This window comes from Scyliorhinus torazame, chromosome 21 (genome assembly GCF_047496885.1).
Source record: "Scyliorhinus torazame isolate Kashiwa2021f chromosome 21, sScyTor2.1, whole genome shotgun sequence".
Taxonomy (NCBI): Eukaryota; Metazoa; Chordata; class Chondrichthyes; order Carcharhiniformes; family Scyliorhinidae; genus Scyliorhinus; species Scyliorhinus torazame.
In genome coordinates this window covers 58,786,051-58,807,476 of record NC_092727.1, presented here as the reverse complement: position 1 = coordinate 58,807,476, position 21,426 = coordinate 58,786,051, and the positions used below count along the sequence as shown (strand labels likewise).

The window sequence follows — 21,426 nt, the reverse complement described above, 5'->3', positions numbered from 1 at the left end:
TGTGCGTGCTGTCGCATTGGGCGGCGCTGCGCGAGCTGGGCGGGATGTGCGTGCTGGGCGGGTCTGTTGTTACTGACGCATGGGCCAGGCTGCGCTTGCGGGCGGAGCTGTGCGTGCTGACGCATTGGGCCGGCCTACGCGTGTTGGGCGGGATGTGCGTGCTGACGCAATGGGCCAGGCTGTGCGTACTGACGCGTGGGCGGGGCTGTGCAGACTGACGCAATGGGCGGGGCGGTGATGCAGACGCAATGGGCGGGGCTGTGCGTGCTGACGCAGTGGGCGGGGCTGTGCGTGCTGACACTCCGGCGGTTGGCGGTTTGAGCTTTGCGGTTTCCTCAGCAAGGGAGGGAGATGGAATCGGCAGGAACTGGTCGAGTCTGCGGCTAACCTGCGGGAGCCGGTGAAGGCAGGTACGACCTGGGGTGGTTTTGAGGATAATGGAGGCTTGGAAAGAACCCCCTGGGCAGGGACCCATTGTGAATGGTGGGGAAAGGGGGGTAATGAGGGTCTCGGGGTGAGTGGACAATGATGCTGGGAGTGAACGACCACTCAGTCCTGATGTTACACAAGGAATGTCCCCTGGTTGTAGCAGGCGGAGACCTCACCCAGAATGGGAAACCAAATGGCTTCAGAGGGAAGGTAGTAGCAATGGGTCATGGGGATAGCCAATGGGAGAGGTGGCTGGAGGATCTCACTAGGAAGGGGGGGTTGGCGAGTCTCGGGGGGGCGGGGCGTTGGAAGGCCTCACGGGGTGGGGTTGTGTGGAGTGCCTCACTGGGTGAGGGGCGGTTTGGAGGGTCTCACTGGGTGAGGGGAGGGATGGAGGGTCTAGCTAGGGGAGGGGGGGTTGGAGGGTCTCAGTGTGTGAGGGGAGGTTTGGAAGATCTCACTAGGTGAGGGCAAGGTATCACTGGGTGAGGAGGGTTTGTAGGGTCTAGCTGGGTGAGAGGTGGCTGGAGGGTACAGCTGGGTGCGGGAGGTTGGAGGGTCTCACTGGGTGAGGGGGTTTTTCAGGATCTAGCTGGGTGAGGGAGGTTTGGAGGGTCCTACTGGGTGAGGGAGGTTTGGAGGGTCCTACTGGGTGAGGGAGGTTTGGAGGGTCCTGCTGGGTGAGGAGGGTTTGGAGGGTCCAGCTTGATGAGGGGGGTTTGGAGGGTCCAGCTGGGTGAGGGGCGTTTGTAGGATCTAACTGGGTAAGGGGCATTTGGAGTATTTAGCTTGGTGTGGGTGGTTTGGAGAATCTAGCTGGGTGAGGGGATTTGGTGCATTTTGCTGGATGAGGGGGGTGGATTGGAGGATCTCGCTGGGCGAGGAGTGGGTGTTGGTTGGGGTTTTGGAGCATCTCACTGGGTATTAGGTGGGGGTCTCGCTGTGTGTGAGGTGAGGGGGGTTTGAAGGGTCTCGCTGGGTGCGAGGTGAGGGGGGTTTGAAGGGTCTCGCTGGGTGTGAGGTGAGGGACGTTTGAAGGGTCTCACTGGGTGCGAGGTGAGGGGAGTTTGAAGGGTCTCGCTGGGTACGAGGGAAGGGGTTTGAAGGGTCTCACAGTTCTAGGTGAGGGGGTATGAAGGCTCTTGCTGGATGGCAGGTGAGCGGGTATGAAGGGTCTCGCTGGGTGGCAGGTGAGGGGGTATGAAGGGTCTAGCTGGGTGGCAGGTGAGGGGTATGAAGGGTCTCGCTGGGTGCCAGATGGGGTATGAAGGGTCTCGCTGGGTGCCAGGTGGGGGGGGGGTTTGAAGCGTCTCACTGGGTGCCAGGTTGGGGGGGATGGATGGGTCTCACTGGGTGTGAGGTCGGGAGTGGGGTTTGAAGGGCCTCAGTGGGTGTGAGGTGGGTAGGGGCGCACTTGGCTTTAGAGAGGAGACACTGGGAGTCAGCCAGGAATGAGCTGATTCATGTATGATTCAGTGCTGCAAGCTTTTTGAATATATACAAAGCCAGATGTACTGTAGGGTGTGAGCATATGTATGTTGAATGAGAACTTATTGTCAGCAGGGTGTGTTGTAGCTGCATCGGGTCTTCTCTGGGTGTGAGATAGTTGTAGAGCATGAACTTTGTTTTCATGTTCAGGCTGAGTGGTGTGTGTTCACTGCAATGCCAGCGTGTTGATTTTCTGTATCTAACCTCCATTAATGACTAATACCAAAACACTTGTACATCTGGCAATAAAACAGAGCTTGGTAGAGGTGCAGTGTACAGGAAAAGGATTTAGATCAGTGATGGGCAACCTCGTGTGGGCCATGTGAGTGGGCTGTAAGATTGAAATCTGCTTGTTGACTAACCATGACCCGGGATTAAGATTGAATACATGCTGAATATTTCCTAATGAGTTACGGGCGAATCACTTCAGTCACACTTGGAAGAAAAACATAACGCAGACAGAATTTAGTGGAACGTGCCAACCCTGTATGTGGACAACGGTCAACAAAATGAATCGTGGGCCACACTCACAAACCAGATGGGCTGCATGTGGCCCCTGGGCTTCAGGTTGTCCACCACTGATTTGGACATGTATCATTTTTTCATTATTTTCCCAATAGCACTGTGGTAAACTGTGAAACGGATATGTGTCTAATTTAATTATACTGAAGACAGACTGCAAGGTTAAAAACATCAAAAAGGCGTTAGATGTGAAAGCAAATATTTTTAAGTGGAGATGAGCCGGGCTAAGATGGGAACAGTAAGCAGCATGAATGAAAATTTGTATTCCGAGGGCAAGGGAGGTGAATTGAAGTTTAACTATTGTATTGGAAATAACAAGTACAATTTGTAAAAATTGTAAATGAATAAAGTAAAGTATTTAATATATTTTTACTTGCAAGTTGTAGCCATGAAAATAACATGGTATATATTCTGAGAAGAAGAATTTCCAAAGGGATATAGAAACAATAGATTTAAAGGGGAAAAACATATTTTCCCCTTTTGTGGGTAGCACAGTAGTTTCCTCCCACAAGTCCCTAAAGACGCACTGTTAGGTAATTTGGACATTTTGAATTCTCCCTCCGTGTACCCGAACAGAGGCGACTAGGGGCTTTTCACAGTAACTTCATTACAGTGTTAATGTAAGCCTACTTGTGACAATAAAGATTATTATATGTAAAGAGAGATTGAAAGTAATATATAGGGAGTATGGACATGAGATCTTGAAGTGCATGTCTGCTGAAACAGACCTGTGACGAAAGCAGCATGTAGCCACCCGCAGGGAAGTCAAGTTTGATACAACTTTTGGTCTTTCTATTATTGAGTGAGATTGAAAGAAGCCAGTGAAATATTTCCGTGTAGCAACTGTGGATATTTGTGGTCATCTTACTGTAATTTTTATTGAGAAAATCTGAGGACAGTTGCCTGAAAGGGGCCTTTAGCTCTGAGGTTAACTAATCAGAAATCTTTTGGGGAATGTTTGTAGAATTAAACGGCGGTACAGTGGTTTGCATTGCTGCCTCACAGCGCCAGGGACATGGGTTCAATTCCTACCTTGGGTGACTGTCTGTGTGGAGTTTGCACGTTCTTTCTGTGACTGCATGGGTTTCCTCCAGGTGCTGCAGTTTCACCTGTGTCCACAAATGTGCAGGTTCGGTGGATTGGCCATGCTGTATTGCCCATTAGTGCCCAAAAGGTTTGGTGGGGTTGCAGAGATCTAGGTGAGATGCTCTTTTGGAGGATTGGTGCAGACTCAATGAGCCAAATTGCCACCTCCTGCGCTCTAGGGATTTTATGAAATCATCAGTTAAAAAATCTATGAAATCACTTAACTATAAATGTAATCTTGTGTGTTTAATTTTTTAAAACAACCGTTTAAGTTTAATATTTACAATCTCCAAAAGTGGTTTAAATTTTTTTCTCATAAATATAAATTACAGTTTATGGCGCCAAGGACCCGGGTTCGATCCCGGCCCTGGGACACTGTCTGTATGCAGTTTGCACATTCTCCCTGTGTCTGCGTGGGCCTCTCCCCCACAACCAAAAAAGATGTGCAGGTTAGGTGAATTGACCACGCTAAATTGCCCCTTAATTGGGAAAAAAAAGAAGTGGGTAGTCTTATATATAAATGACAACTTATGATAGCTTGTTCAAGTTTCCCTTTGGGATTTGGGCAACCTGGCAGTCACCACCTGCTATATGTCAGATCGATAATAGCAAAGGGGAAAATAAAGTAATGTTCATTGATTATGGAATGTGAATCCTAAGCATAATGAAAATTGAATTGGATAGAAGAGTGCCCACAATGTATTTGAATGCTGGAATGGAAAGTTGGGCTAGAGAAATTAGTTGAATGGCTTTTCATCCTTGATTCTTGCATTCAGAGTATGCAGTAATTGAAGTGCTCAAGATTGAGGTTAAGATTTACCAAAGATCATGAATTACTGATTTCCTTATGGGACTTTCAAAATGTTTTATGAATTGAAATGTAACTTCCACTCCTGTTTGCTGATCCTACTCTGCTGGGGTGTTAGGAATAAAACATTATTGCTGGCACCAAATTTACTTTGTTTCCCTCTTTAACAACCACAGCTTCTGTGAAAAGATAACTCTTGAGAAGTCCCTTCTGATTTGTTGACACACAGATACCGTATAGTTTGTGGTAGATTAGTCAACATCAACTTGCTTTTCTATACTGTGGTCCCATTCACTGAATCTAATGATCCATGCAGCCCATTGTAGCTGTGTCCACTCTTTGAAAGAACTATCCAATTCATAAGTTCATAAGATATAGGAGTGGAATTAGGCCATTCGACCCATCGAGTCTGCTTCGCCATTCTATCATGGCTGATATGTTCCTCTTCTGCTATCTACAATGTTACAGGCCAAGAGCTGGATTGCGAAATCAGCCAGAGCATCTCCACCCTAGAACACATGACCTAGGAGCAGGAGTAGGCAATTTAGCCTCCCGAGCCTGGCACCCTCAATGTGATCATGGCTGATCCCATCCTGGCCTCAACTTCACCGTCCTGCCCACTCTCCATAACCCTTCAACCCATTACCAAATAAAAAATCTGTCTGACTCCTCCTTAAATTTACACACTGTCCCTGCATCCACCAAACGCCTGGGTAGCAAATTCCACAGATTCACAACCCTTTGGGAGAAGTAGTTTTTCCTCAAATCTTGTTTAATTTTCCTACCTCTTATGTCCTCTTGTTTTAGAATGCCCCACAAAAGGCAGCATCAGGCTCCACGTCCACTTTATCCATACCTTTTAGCATCCTGTATACCTCAATTAGATCTCCCCGAATTCTTCTAAACTGTCGAGAGTATTCACCTAAACTGTTCAATCTATCTTCGCATGACAAATCCCTCATCTCTGGAATCAATCTAATGAACCTCTTTTGAACTGCCTCCGATGCCACTACATCTTTCCTCAAATAAGGGGACCAAAACTGTGCACAATACTCCAGGTGCGGTTTTACCAATGCCTTGTATAATTGCAACAACACTTCCTTACCTTTATAATCAATTCCTTTTGCTATAAATGCCAACATTCCATTTGCTTTCCTTATTATCTGCTGCATGCTCGTTTTCTGTGGCTCATGCACGAGGACACCCAGATCCCTCTGCATTGGAGCACCCCAAAGTCTCCCCATTTAGATAAGTTGCCTTTCCATTTTTTTGAGCAAATAGCATGACCTCACACTTATCCATGTTAAAATTTGTCTCACTTCTCTCCCTATTCCTTGTCACCCTGCAAATATTTCCTTTTCAAGTATTCAACTTTTTTTTTTACCTTTCTGACAAAACGAATAAGGAATTCAGAAGAAACATCTTTTTTCCCCATTTTTTTTAATAAACATTTTATTGAGGTATTTTTGGTATAGTAACAGCAACAAAATAAACAGTATACATGAAACCATAAACATAGTGCAAAAGCCATTTACCTCCCGTATAGGTCCTTCCCTTATTGACCCCCTACTCTTAATCTAAAGAACAAAGAAAAGTACAGCACTGGAACAGGCCCTTCGGCCCTCCAAGCCCTTGTCGACCATGCTGCCCGACTAAACTACAATCTTCTACACTTCCTGGGTCCGTAATCCTCTGTTCCCATCCTATTCATGTATTTGTCAAGATGCCCCTTAAATATCACTATCTTCCCTGCTTCCACCACCTCCTCCGGCAGCGAGTTCCAGGCACCCACTACCCCTCTGTATAAAAAAAACTTGCCTCGTACATCTACTCTCTTGCCTCGTACATCTACTCTAAACCTTGCCCCTCGCACCTTAAACCTATGCCCCCTAGTAATTGACCCCTCTAATTCTATGCCCCCTTGTAATTGACTGCCAATTCTTAAACTCAATGCCCCAGCCAATGAAGGCAAGCATGCCATATGCCTTCTTGACTACCTTCTCCACCTGTGTAGCCCCTTTCAGTGACCTGTGGATGTACACCTAGATCTCTCTGACTTTCAATACTCTTGAGGGTTCTACCATTCACTATATTCCCTACCTGCATTAGACCTTCCAAAATGCATTACCTCACATTTGTCCGCATTAAACTCCATCTGCTATCTCTCTACCCAAGTCACCAAACGATGTAAATCCTGCTGTATCCTCTGACAGTCCTCATTGCGATCCGCAATGCCACCAACCTTTGTGTCGTCTGCAAACTTACTAATCAGACCAGTTACATTTTCCCCCAAATCATTTATATATACTACGAACAGCAAAGGTCCCAGCACTGATCCCTGCGGAACACCACTAGTCACAGCCCTCCAATTAGAAAAGCACCCTTCCATTGCTACTCTCTGCCTTCTATGACCTAGCCAGTTCTGTATCCACCTTGCCAGCTCACCCCTGATCCCGTGTGACTTCACCTTTTATACCAGTCTACCATGAGGAACCTTGTCAAAGGCCTTACTGAAGTCAATATAGACAACATCCACTGCCCTACCTGCATCACTCATCTTTGTGACCTCCTCGAAAAACTCTATCAAGTTAGTGAGACACGACCTCCCCTTCACAAAACCATGCTGCCTCTCAGTAATACGTCCATTTGCTTCCAAATGGGAGTAGATCCTGTCTCGAAGAATTCTCTCCAGTAATTTCCCTACCACTGACGTAAGGCACACTGGCCTGCAGTTCCCTGGATTATCCTTGCTACGCTTCTTAAACAAAGGAACAACATTGGCTATTCTCCAGTCCTCCGGGACATCACCTGAAGACAGTGAGGATCCAAAGATTTCTGTCAACGCCTCAGCAATTTCCTCTCTAGCCTCCTTCAGTATTCTGGGGTAGATCCCATCAGGCCCTGGAGACTTGCCGACCTTAATATTTTTTAAGACACCCAACACCTCGTCTTTTTGGATCACAATGTGACCCAGGCTATCTACACCCCCTTCTCCAGACTCAACATCTACCAATTCCTTCTCTTTGGTGAATACTGATGCAATGTATTCATTTAGTACCTCGCCCATTTCCTCTGGCCCCACACATAGATTCCCTTGCGTATCCTTCAGTGGGCCAACCCTTTCCCTGGCTACCCTCTTGCTTTTTATGTACGTGGAAAGAGCCTTGGGATTTTCCGATTTGCCAATGACTTTTCGTGACCCCTTCTCGCCCTCCTGACTCCTTGCTTAAGTTCCTTTCTACTTTCCTTATATTCCATACAGGCTTTGTCTGTTCCCAGCCTTCTAGCCCTGACAAATGCCTCCTTTTTCTTTTTGAAGAGGCCTACAATATCTCCCGTTATCCAAGGTTCCCGAAATTTGCCATATCTATCCTTCTTCCTCACAGGAACATGCCGGTTCTGAACTCCTTTCAACTGACACTTGAAAGCCTCCCATATGTCAGATGCTGATTTACCCTCAAACATCCGCCCCCAATCTTCAGTTCCCGCCTAATATTGTTATAATTAGCCTTCCCCCAATTTACCACATTCACCCGAGGACCACTCTTATCCTTGTCCACCAGCACTTTAAAACTTACTGAATTCTGGTCACTGTTCCCAAAATGCTCCCCTACTGAAACTTCTACCATCTGGCGGGGTTCATTCCCCAATACCAGGTCCAGTACAGCCCCTTCCCTAGTTGGACTGTCTACATATTGTTTTAAGAAGCCTTCCTGGATGCTCCTTACAAACTCTGCCCCGTCTAAGCCCCTGGCACTAAGTGAGTCCCAGTCAATATTGGGGAAGTTGAAGTCTCCCATCACAACAACCCTGTTGTTTTTGCTATTTTCCAAAATCTGTCTACCTATCTGCTTCTCTGTCTCCTGCTGGCTGTTGGGAGGCCTGTAGTAAACCCCCAACATTGTGACTGCACCCTTCTTATTCCTGATCTCTACCCATATAGCCTCACTGCCCTCTGAGGTGTCCTCCCGTAGTACAACTGGGATATTCTCCCTAACCAGTAGCGCAACTCCTCCATCCTTTTTACATCCCCCTCTATCCCACCTGAAACATCTAAATCCTGGAACGTTTAGCTGCCAATCCTGTCCTTCCCTCAACCAGGACTCTGTAATGGCAACAACATCATAGTTCCAAGTACTAATCCAAGCTCTAAGTTCACCTGCCTTACCCGTAAGACTTCTTGCATTAAATCATATGCACTTCAGGCACCAGATCGCTGTGTTCAGCAACTTCTCCCTGCCTGCTCTGCCTCGGAGCCATACTGGCCCTATTCCCTAATTCTCCCTCAAAGCTTTCACCTTCTGACCTATTGTTCCCGGTGCCCAGCCCCCTGCCATACTAGTGTGACACTAGCAAACCTCACGGCCAGGATATCTGCAGTTTAGATGCAACCCGTCCTCCTTATACAGGTCACACCTGCCCCGAAAGAGCTCCCAGTGGTCCAGATAACGGAAACCCTCCCTCCTACACCAGCTGTTTAGCCACGTGTTTAGCTGCTCTATCTTCCTATTTCTAGCCTCACTGGCACGTGGCACATGGAGTAATCCCGAGATTACAACCCTAGAGGTCCTGTCTTTTAACTTTCTGCCTAGCTCCCTGAACTCCTGCTGCAGGACCTCGTGCCTCTTCCTGCCTATGTCGTTAGTACCGATATGTACAACGACCTCTACCTGTTTGCCCTCCCCTTCACGATGCCCACTGCCTGGACCCTGGCACCAGGGAGGCAACATACCATCCTGGAGTCTCTTTCACGTCCACAGAAGCGCCTATCTGTGCCCCTGACTATAGAGTCCCCTTTGACTATTGCTCTTCTGAGCTTTTTTTTTGAAAATATATTTATTGAAATTTTCAACAAAACCACCCTCCCCCAACAAGAAAAGACACAACAAGCAGAAACTATACATTGGATTTCCCCCAAATACAATAACCCCCCATGTCACAGTGGAAAACACAAATGGGAAAAAACCCCACCTTAACCCAAACGCCACCCTAAAAGAAGCCCCCCTCCCCCTGGGCTGCTGCTGACCTCCTCCTAACGCTCCGCGAGATAGTCTAGGAATGGTTGCCACCGCCTGGAGAACCCTTGCACAGACCCTTGCAAGGCAAACTTTATCCTACAGCTTGATGAACCCTGCCATGTCATTGATCCAAGCTTCCACACTAGGGGGCTTTGCATCTTTCCATCGTAACAAAATCCTCCGCCGGCCTACCAGGGACGCAAAGGCCAGAATACCGGTCTCTTTCGCCTCCTCCACTCCCGGCTCGTCCGATACCCCAAATAATGCTAATCCCCAGCTCAGCTTGACCTGGGCGTTCACCACCTTGGACAAAGTCCTTGCAAAACCCCTCCAAAACCCATCCAGTGCCGGGCACGACCAGAACATATGGACATGATTTGTTGGGCTCCCCGAGCACCTCCCACATCTGTCCTCCACCCCAAAGAACCTACTCAACCTCGCCCCTGTCTTATGCGTTCTGTGAGTAACTTTAAACTGTATTAGGCTGAGCCTGGCGCAAGGAGGAAGAATTAACCCTACTCAGGGCATTAGCCCACGGACCCTCATCTATCTCCTCCCCAAGCTCCTCCTCCCACTTGCCTTTTACTTGCCCCCACCGAGGCCTCCTCCTCTTTCTGCAGCTCCTGGTAAATCGCCGAGACCTTGCCGTCTCCAACCCATATATCCGAAATCACCCTGTCCTGAATCCCACGTGCCGGAAGCAGCGAGAATACCCTCACCTGCCGCCTCACAAAAGCCCTCACTTGCATGTGCCTAAAAGCATTTCCTGGGGTAAGCCCAAACTTCTCCTCCAGCGCCCCTCGGCTTGCAAACGTCCCATCAATGAACAGGTCCCCCATTCTTCTGATCCCTGCCCGATGCCAGCTCCGAAACCTCCCATTCATCCTTCCCGGGACGAACCGATGGTTCTCCCGAATCGGGGACCAAACCGAGGCTCCCACCTCGCCCCTATGTCGCCTCCACTGCCCTCAGATCTTCAGCGTCGCCGCCACCACCGGACTTGTGGTGTACCTTGTCGGCGAGAGTGGCAGCGGTGCAGTCACCAGCGCACTCAGGCTCGTGCCCACACAGGACGCCATCTCCAGCCTCTTCCACGCCGCCCCCTCTCCCTCCATTACCCACTTAAGGATCATCGCCACATTGGCTGCCCAATAATAGCCACATAGATTTGGCAGCACCAGCACCCCCCTGTCCCTGCTATGCTCCAGAAACACCCTCTTCACCCTCGGGGTCTTATTCGCCCACACAAATCCCATGATGCTCCTCCTTGCCCATTTGAAAAAGGCCTTGGGGATCGATATGGGAAGGCACTGGAACACAAAGAGAAACCTCGGAAGGACCGTCATTTTAATCGACTGCACCCGCTAGTGAGAGTGGCAGCATATCCCATCTTTTAAAATCCTCCTCCATCTGCTCCACCAACCGCGTCAAATTGAGCTTATGCAGGGCCCCCCAACTCCTAGCCACTTGAATCCACAGGTACCGAAAGCTCCTTTCCGCCCTCTTCAGCGGTAGCTCGTCTATCCCCCTTCCCTGGTCCCCTGAATGCACCACAAAGAGCTCACTCTTCCCTACGTTGAGTTTATACCCCGAAAAGTCCCTAAACTCCCTAAGGATCCGCATGACTTCCGCCATTGTCCGTGTCTCCCCCCCCCCCCCCCGCCGTTTGCCAGTGCAAACAGCAAGGGGGATAAGGGACACCCCTGCCTCGTCCCCCGGTACAGCCGAAAGTACTCCGACCTCCGCCGGTTCGTAGCCACACTCGCCACAGGGGCTCTATATAGCAGCCTGACCCAACTGATGAACCCCTCCCCGAATCCAAACCTCCGCAACACCTCCCAAAGATACTCCCACTCTACCCGATCAAAGGCCTTCTCCGCGTCCATAGCTGCCACTACCTCCGCTTCCCCCTCCACCGAGGGCATTCATAATCACATTGAGGAGCCTCCGCACATTAGTATTGAGCTGCCTACCCTTCACAAATCCCGTCTAGTCCTCATGAATCACCCCCGGGACACAGTCCCCAATTCCCGTAGCCAGCACCTTCGCCAGCAACTTAGCGTCAACTTTGAGGAGCAAGATCGGTCTATACGACCCACATTGCAATGGATCCTTGTCCCGCTTCAAAATCAAAGAAATCAGCGCCCTGGACATTGTCGGGGGCAAGGGCACCCCCTCCCTCGCCTTATTAAAAGTCCTCACTAGCAGGTCCACGTATTTCCTGTAAAATTCAACCGGGAATCCATCTGGCCCCGGGGCCTTCCCCGTCTGCATGCTCCCCAATCCTTTAACTAGCTCCTCCAGCCCAATCGGCTCCCCCAAACCAGCCACCTGCTCCTCCTCCACCCTCGGGAACCTCAGCTGATCTAGGAATCGTCGCATCCCCTCCTCCCCTGCTGGGGGCTCAGACCTCTATAGATCCCCATAAAAGTCCCGAAAAACCTCGTTTATTCTCACCGCATTCCACACCGTATTCCCCCTCTGTCCCTAACTCCACCAATCTCCCTCACTGCCTCCCTCTTACGAAGCTGGTGTGCCAGCATCCGACTCACCTTCTCCCCATACTCATACGCTGCCCCTTGCGCTTTCCTCCACTGTGCCTCTGCTTTCCCCGTGCTCATCAGGTCGAATTCCGTCTGGAGGTTCCGTCGCTCCCTAAGTAGCCCCTCCTCGGGGGCTTCTGCATAACTCCTGTCCACCCTTACAATCTCCCCCACCAACCTCTCCCTCTCCTTCCTTTCCCTCTTCTCCCTGTGGGCCCTAATGGAGATTAGCTCTCCCCTGACCACCGCCTTCAACTTCTCCCAGACTACCCCCACCTGCACTTCCCCATTGTCGTTGGCCTCCAAGTATATTTCAATATACCCCCTCATCCGCCAGCAGTCCCACATCGAGGCGCCACAGCGGGCGCTGGTCCCTCTCCTCCCCCAACTCCAGCTCCACCCAATGCGGGGCGTGGTCCGAGATGGCTATGGCCGAATATTCCGTTCCCTCCACTTTCGGGATCGGCGCCCTACTCGAGATGAAAAAATCTATCCAGGAGTAGGCTCTATGGACGTGGGGAAAAAGGAAAATTCCCTGGCGAGCGGCCTGGCAAACCTCCATGGATCCACTCCCCCCATCTGGTCCATAAACCCCCTGAGCACCTTGGCTGCAGCCGGCCTCTTACCCGTCCTGGACCGAGAATGGTCCAGTGCTGGATCCAGCACCATGTTGATGTCCCCCCCCCCCCATTATCAAGCTTCCTACCTCCAGCTCCGGCATCATCCCAGTTCGAGGCATATACATTCACCAGTACCACCCGCACCCCCTGCAGTCTACCACTCACCATCACATATAGACCTCCATTATCTGCTACAATATTCAGTGCCCCGAACGACACCCGCTACCCCACCAGTATTGCAACCCCTCTGTTCTTCGCATCCAGCCCTGAATGAAAGACCTGCCCTACCCATCCCTTTCCCAGCCTAACCTGATCCGCCACCTTCAGATGCGTCTCCTGGAGCATAACCACGTCTGCTTTCAGTCCCTTTAAGTGCGCAAACACCCGGGCCCTCTTGACCGGCACGTTCAGGCCCCTCACATACCGAGTTATCAGCCGGATCAGGGGGCTACTCGCCCCCTCCCCTTGCTGACTAGCCATCTCCTTTTCTAGGCCAGCCACGTGCCCGCGCCCCCCCGCACCCTCCAGTCCCCCAGGCGGTGGACCCCCGCCCCGACTATCTCTCCTATTTCCAGCTCCCCTTTGGCCAATGCAGCAGCAACCCAGTTCCCGCCCCTCCCTCCCTCCTCCCTCCCACCCACCGCCCTAGATCCTCATCTAGCCATTTTGCTCCCCCCATGACACTCCCGTAAGTCAGCTGACCCCGTCCTCTCCCGCCATTCCATCGACCCCCAAGTGTGAGAATCGCCCCACCCCTCGGCAATCAGTGTGCGCTCCTCTCCAGCACCGCCCTTTACCCTCGGCCCCGCCCCCATCCTTCCCTAACATGGGGAAAAAGCCTGCGCTTTCCGTCTGAGCCAGCCCCGCCCCCTCTGGCGCAGCTCCTTTTATTTTTTTTGCGGCCTTACCCCAACTCCCCATCCCCGGGCCTCCACCCTCAGTTCCTCTGCGGGGCCCTGCCCCTCCAACACCGACGCCCACACTCTCCCAGAGCCCCCACATCAAATCCATTCACCCATCCCCACCCAGCACCAAAACAAAAAGAACCGAACATTCCCCAAACACAGTAAGCACTCCCCACGACAAACCCTCAGTTTGAGTCCACCTTTTCAGACTGGATAAAGTTCCATGCCTCATCAGGCGTCTCAAAATAGTGGTGCCGATCTTGGAACGTGGCCCACAATCGCGCTGGCTGCAGCATCCCGAACTTCACCCCCTTCCGATGGCGAACCGCCTTAGCCCGGTTGAAACCAGCTCTCTTCTTAGCCACCTCCGCACTCCAGTCCTGGTAGATTCGGATCTCTGTGTTCTCCCACCTGCTGCTCCGTTCTTTTTTGGCCCATCTCAGGACACACTCTCTGTCCATAAAGCGGTGGAACCTCACCACTACAGATCTTGGCGGCTTGTTGGCTTTGGGTCTCCTTGCCAGGACCCAATGAGCCCCATCCAGCTCCAGGGGCCTCGGGAAAGCTCCCGCGCCCATCAGTGAATTGAGCATCGTGCTCATACATGCCCCGGCATCGGGCCCTTCTGTTAATTAATGGGTTCAGAGGTATAGCAATTAGTTGTCTCATTTATGTTAAGTATCCATTAATTGACACTGATATGTAAAGGGGCTTCAGGTGGCCTCTGTCAGATGGTGTGTTTTTAAAAGCTTTGTGCAGAGGCTGTGGAAGTGAAATAAATGGTGTTTGGTGAAAAGGAACAAGAACTTTAGACTCTTCATTTCACAGCAACTAAAATGTATAACAATTGGTAGCAGAGGATGGTTGCTGTGTAAATGTGAAGGGTTGAAAGATACAACTTTTCCAGATCAAACCAAGGAGTGAGTGAGAAAAGAAAAAAAAAAGGGATTTATGGCTGAACCGAGGATAAAGATGGCTGGATATGACGATCCTCCCTTATTTTCTGCAAGGGAATCGTACAACCAATGGAGAAGTGCAGTAGTTATGTGGACTAAGGTAACTGCTTTGGGAAAGAGAAAACAAGGTATGGCATTGGCTCTTTCTCTACCATATGGCAGTAAAACCCGAAACAAAGTGCTTCCTGAGCTGGAATTGGAAGAGTTAGACTCCGAAGAAGGTCTGGAGACTTTCTTACATTATATGGATAAGATTTATAAGAAAGATGACTTGTTAAGTGCGTATGAAGCATGGTCGGATTTTGATAAGTTCCAGAAAATGGGGCATATCTCCATGGAAGACTACGTAATGGAATTTGGCAGACTATATAAAAGGCTACAGAAACACAACCTGGAATTTCCGCAGTCTGTGTTGGCCTTTAAATTACTTGACTGTGCTAGAGTGAGCAACATGGATAGGCTCCTGGTTTTGACAGGAGTTCAGTTTACTGATAAGGATACCTTATTCGAACAGATGACAAAAGCTTTACAGACGTTTCTGGGGAAACATTCGATTCCGATGGCTCTGATGACCCAAATAGGTCAGCCTGCAATAAGGCAGAATATGGAAGATACACTACTAACAGGATGGCGAAATCGTATGGCTACGAACAGGGCTCAAGACTATAGAAGGAGACCGAGACAAGGAAATTATGAAGACAGAAATCCAGTTAGAACCTACAATAGGAAGATGAACCCCAGAAATGCACGGGGCATGATAAATCGATGTTTTCAATGTGACTCTCAATACCATTATGCTTTCAACTGTCCAACTCGTTATGATAGAGTGTTTGAAGCGACACATGACACGGAAGAGTCAGAAGAGGAAAAAGATAGTGACCAGAAAGAAGGCATTGTCCTATTGACAAGCAGTTTTACGCCGGTAATGAGGGTGTTGGTTGCAGAATCCTTCAACTGTGCTGTATTGGACAGTGGCTGCACATCTACTGTGTGTGGAATTGACTGGTTTAAATGTTACCTGGACTCTTTGAATGCTGAAAATCTTAACAAGGTTAAGGAATTTGAAAGTTCCACAAGTTTCAGGTTTGGGGATGATAATACTCTGAAGTCGCTGAAAAGAGTGGTGATCCCTTGCAATATTGCCGGAGTGAATCATTTCATTAGCACGATGTTGTATCAAGTGAGATACCTTTGCTTCTGAGCAGACCGTCGATGAAGAAAGCACACATGAAACTGGATATGGAACAGGATAAGGCAACAGTTTTTGGAAAGACGGTGGACTTACAATTTACACAGTCGGGACACTATTGTATTTCATTACTGACAAATAATATTTCAAGTAGAGTGGTTAAGGATGTGTTAATGGCAGTTGAAAATGGGACTTTAGCTGATAAAAAGCTTGTGGTATTAAAACTGCATAGGCAATTTGCACATCCGTCTCCTCGGAGGCTGAAAAATGTATTAAAGGATGCAGGGGTAAGGGATGAAGACTATACTAAACTGATAGAACAGGTTAGTGACCGCTGTGACGTTTGTAGGAAGTACAGAAGGACACCAGCATGACCGATCGTAACCCTACCTTTGGCCACGGATTTTAACGACATTGTGGCCATGGACCTTAAGATCTGGGATAAAGCAAATAATATATTTATTTTGCATTTTGTAGATTTAGCAACCAGATTTAGTCAATCAACGATTGTACGAAGTTAAGAAAAGAGAGTAATTCTGGATCAAATAGTGGAAAAATGGATAGGGACAGGAATGGGTCCACCGGCAATATTCCTTACGGACAATGGGGGAGAATTTGCTAATGATGAGTTTCGGGATATGTGTGAAAACATGAATAACAGAGTTATGAATACGGCTGCAGAAAGCCCATTTAGTAATGGTGTCTGTGAAAGAAATCATGCCGTCATCGATGACATGCTTCGGAAAATTTAGGCAGATCGACCAAATTGCAGGCTAAATTCAGCTTTAGCATGGGCAGTACATGCTAAGAATTCATTGCAGATGGTTGGGGGGTGTTATCCTTATCAGTTAGTGTTTGGTAGAAATCCTAAAATTCCGTCCATTTTGGATGACCAGCCTCCAGCTTGGGAGGGGACTACAATTAGCTCTGGTTTTGCTGAACATTTAAATGCATTACATTGCAGTAGAAAAGCTTTTTTGGAAGCAGAGCTTTAAGACATAACGTACGGCCATCAGATGCCGTTTTTCGGCAAGGAGGCATGGTATACAATAAGAGAGACAATTCTAATGAATGGAAAGGCCCAGGGAAGATCATAGGCATAGATGGCAAAACAATTATTTTGCAACATGGTAATCAAACTGTTAAGGTACATTAATCAAGGATAATGGGTACAGATGACAAATTTTCAAATTTAGACAGAGCAGACAGACATGAGGAGGAACCAGTCATCTGGTATGCATGTGTTACAGAACTATGAGGACCAATTAACTGATATAGACAGGGTTTCTGTGAAGGAACACAACTGATGAATTAGAACAGGCCATTTTCCGAATGGGCAACTGCCAAAAGCTGGTACAAAAGTGACATACTTGCCTGAAGGGTCTAGTCAATGGAAGGATGCAACTGTTATTAGTAGAGCAGGGAAGGCCACTGGAAAGTATAAACATTGGTTGAATGTACAGCATTCAGGGGAAGGAGTCAAGACAATGGATTGGGAAAATGAAGTTCAAAAATGGAGGGCACAGAAACGCAGTGCCAGTTCAGATAGTACATCGGATAGTGAACAGGACCGCAGGAAACGGTCGAGAACTATTGAAAGGACACCCCACAGCAGAAGGGAAAGATCAAGCAGTAGCAGTACAGAACGAGATACCAGGCGGGAGAGGGGACGTAGTTTATCAATACCTCGGAACAGGAGTAAGACTACGAATACAAATAGGAGTAGAAGCCCACATGCACGTGAGATTTTGGTGGCTTCAAATAAATTAGATGAAAAAGTTATCAAAGAAGCTAAACTGCAAGAATTGCATAGTTGGAGTGAATTTGGGGTATACACGGAAGTACCGGATAGGGGACAAAGAGCTCTGTCCCACAGATGGATTTGCACGGAAAAGGTTTTTCCGGATAGAACTTGCAAGACCAAGGCCAGGCTTGTGGCAAGGGGATTTGAAGAAAACTTAGAAGATCAGGATTTAAGGGTAGATTCACCTACAGCAGGAAAGGTTATTTTTAAGATCTTCTTGGCTCTATTAGCCACAAAGGCATGGGAATGCAAATCTATAGATATAAAAGCTGAGTTTTTGCAGGGGCATCAGCTCCAGAGAGACATTTTTCTCCGTCCTCCTAAAGAAGCAGCTAAAGCAGAAGGGGTACTCTGGAAGTTGAACAAATGTGTATATGGATTAAATGATGCATCTAGAGTCTGGTATTTTTCGGTAAGGTCAGTTTTGTTAAAGTTCGGCTGTTGCCAGTTGAAAGCAGATCCTGCAATGTTTTACTGGCACTATAAAGGAAATCTTTCTGGCATTTTTATGATGCATGTCGATGATTTTTTGTGGGGTGGGACTAGTGATTTTGAAGCTATTGTAATCTCTGGTTTGAGGAAAGAATTCAGGGTTGGAAGTCAGGCTTCCGGTGCATTTAAATATATTGGACTGGAAATTGGACAGACTGAATTAGGGGCAACTTTACGACAGCAATCTTATTTGGAAAGCATCACCTCAATAGCAATTAGTCATGGCCGAGTTTCACAAAAAGACGCAATGGTTTCAAAGATAGAAAAAGAGCAACTGCGAAGTTTAATTGGGCAACTGAACTGGTTAGGTAGACAGACTAGACCGGACGTGAGTTTTGATGTCATAGAGTTGAGTACAAAAATGAATGATCCCAAAGTGGAAGACCTAATAAGAGCAAATAAAGCGTTGGCCAAACTAAAAATGCAGGAGTGTGTTTTGAAGTTCCTGGTTTTAGGTGACCGTAAGCACTTGAAACTCATAGTTTATAGTGATGCGTCCTACGCAAATTTATGTGATGGGGTTTCAAGCGCAGGAGGTTTTATAATTTTCCTTTCGGGGAACAATGGTAAATGTTGCCCGCTTGTGTGGGAAACAAAGAAAATAAGGAGAGTGGTAAAAAGCACTTTGGCTGCTGCGACGTTAAGCCTTGTAGAGGCGGTGGATATGGCCTGTTATATAAGTATGATATTGACAGAAATTTTGGAATTGGGGGATTTGGGTAATATACCTATTGACTGTCACATTGACAATAAATCCCTGTGGGAAAATGTGCATTCTACAAAAAGTGTCAATGAAAAGAGGTTACGGATAGATATCGCAAGTTTGAAGCAGATGTTGGACAGAGGGGAAATAACAAAAATTAAATGGGTCGACAGGAGCTATCAACTGTCAGACTGTTTTACGAAAAGAGGGGTGAGTTCACAGAAACTTTTGGATATTGTTAATGAAGGGCGCTTGTTTCTGTGACTTTTTTTTCTTTCTTTCTCGTCCAAACAAAAAAAAAAGGGGGGGGAAATCATGTGTGTGTTTTTGAGTTTCTTGAAATTTTGTTTTCACCTAATTTTTTTTTTCTCCAAGGAAGGGGAGACTGTTAAGTAATGGGTTAAGAGACATTGCAATTAGTTGTCTCATTTATGTTAAGTATCCATTAATTGACACTGATATGTAAAGGGGCTTCAGGTGGCCTCTGTTAGGTGGTGTATTGTTAAGAGTTTTGTGCAGAGGCTGTGGAAGTGAAATAAATGGTGTTTGGTGAAAAGGAACAAGAACTTTAGACTCTTCATATCACAGCAACTAAAATGTATAACACCCTCCACTCCTTTGGGGAGACCCAGAATCCGAAGATTCTTCCTCCTCGACCTATTCTCCAGGTCCTCAAATTTTCCCTGCCACCTCTTGTGCAGCGCCTCGTGCGCCTCCACCTTCACCGCTAGGCCCAATATCTCGTCCTCGTTCTCCGAGGCTTTTTGCCGCACCTCCCGGATTGCCGCCCCTTGGGCCTTCTGGGTCTCCACAAGCTTCTCAATCGACGCCTTAATTGGCGCCAGCATTTCTGACTTCAGCTCCGCATAGCAGCATTTGAGGAACTCCTGCTGCTCCTGTGACCACTGCGCCCACGCTGCTTGGTCTCCATCCGCCGCCATCTTGCTTCTCCTCCCTCGCACTTTCCGTTGCACCAGAATCACTTTCTTAACTGCTTCACTCCTGGTCCAATCCATACAGTGCCGGGGGAACCTTGCTGTCACCTTCCCACACTGGGAGCTGCCGAACAATTGCCATTGTGGCCCCTCTAAAGAGCCCAAAAGTCAGTTTTTAGCGGGAGCTGCCGAACGTGCGACGTAGCTCCGCATAGCCGCAACCGGAGGTCCCGCTCTTCTGCGCTTTGACCCTCCCTTCTGAAGATCAGAGCCAGCCGTGATGCCACTGCTCTGGCTGCTGCTGTTTTCCCCTGATAGGCTATCCCCCCCCGACAGTATCCAAAGGGATATACTTGTTCGAGAGGGGGACAACCACAGGAGATTCCTGCAATGACTGCATGCCCTTTCTGGTGGTCACCCATTTCTCTGCCTGCACCTTGGGTGTGACCACATTTGTATAACTGCTATCTATGACGCTTTCCGCCACCTGCATGCTCCTAAGTGCATCCAACTGCTGCTCCAACCGAACCATGCGGTTTGTAAGGAGCTCCAGTTGGGTGCACTTTCTGCAGATGAAGCCATCCGGGACGCTGGAAGCCTCCTGGATCTGCCACATCTCACAGTCAGAGCACTGCACCCCTCTAATTGACATTGCGTCAATTAATTAGTAAATTACATTTCAAAGTTTTTAAAAAAAAGTTACTGTTAACTATATGTTTCCTCGCATTAGATTTCTACTATAAATATGAAAGCTAAATACAGTGCTCTCTGATCTCTGGCTTAGATATCCCTCTAAATTATAATTAAGTAATGAGTAATTATGTTTAATTAGTTTAACAATGCTTAATTTTTAAAATTTAGTGTAGATTCCCAACCAGCCAATCAGGTCACAGCTTTGCTGTGATGTCACTTCAGTTTCCCACCCCCCCTACACAATTTGAAAAGGTAATAAAAGTACAAATGAATAAAAATCACTTACTTACCTTCCGAGGGTCACAGATGCTCTCTGGTTCTCTCCCTGCAGATTAAAAGTTACAGGCCAGAAGAAAGAGAGAGAACAAAACAGTAGGGAAAAAGCACCTTCTCCCACTCTGCACCGAACTACCTCACTGCACCAAATTACCATGTTCCAAATTCCCACTCTGGATGTGTCTCCCTCCGGCTGTGTCTCCTTGACTTGCGCAAAGCTTACTGAGTGCGCTTTCTGTCTGTCTTTTATACAGACCTCGGCTAACCAGGTGACTCACACTACTTAAACTCTTCCCCCCCCCCCTTGTCTGCTGCCGATTAATTTCCCGCACGGACAAATGGTTGCCACCTCTGGGTGAACCCTAACAGTGACCCTCTCAAGGCGAACTTGATTTTCTCCAAACAGAGAAAGCTAGCCATGTCTGATAGCTGGGTCTCCGACTTCGGGGCTTTGAGTCCCTCCATGCTAATAGTATCCGTCTCCATGCTAATAGTATCCGTCTCCAAGCTACCAGGGAAGCAAAGGCCAGAACGTCTGAGGAGAAACATCTTTATCTGGAGAGTGGCTACGATGTGGAATTCATTACCACATGCAGTAACCGAGGTGAATAATGACTACCTGTAAAGAAGAATAAAGAACAATCCAGAGTGCAGGTAATTAACTGCAGGGAAAACCAACTTCAATAGGTAAGAAGGGACCTGGACTGAATAAACTGGAATCTAAAGGTTGGCAGGAAAAACGGGAGCTGAGCAATGGACTACCTTCAAAGAAAAGGTACTTCAACCACAATCGAGGTATGTTCTTTTGAAAAGTAAAGCTCTGGCTAACAAATACAAATCCAAAGCTCCCTAGATGACAAAGGAGATGGAAATTAAGATAATGAAGAAAAAGGATACTCTATGATAGAAAATACAATTGAGAACCAGGTTGAATAAAGGTGAAAGCAAGTAAGAGAAGG

General features: G+C 47.9%; 1 protein-coding gene across 5 annotated transcripts in view; it reads left to right on the top strand.

Annotated features, from left to right (window-relative positions):
* Nucleotides 1–267: 267 nt before the first annotated feature.
* The window catches only part of LOC140398303 (rho GTPase-activating protein 32-like), a 792,529-nt gene continuing 771,370 nt past the window's right edge, over nt 268–21,426 (top strand). For 3 of the 5 annotated variants that reach the window (XM_072486839.1, XM_072486840.1, XM_072486832.1), the window contains exon 1: nt 268–410. The gene's annotated coding sequence lies outside the window, so the exon portion shown is untranslated. The remainder of the gene's footprint in view (nt 411–21,426) is intronic. The other 2 variants (XM_072486834.1, XM_072486841.1) reach the window with 2 other exon arrangements.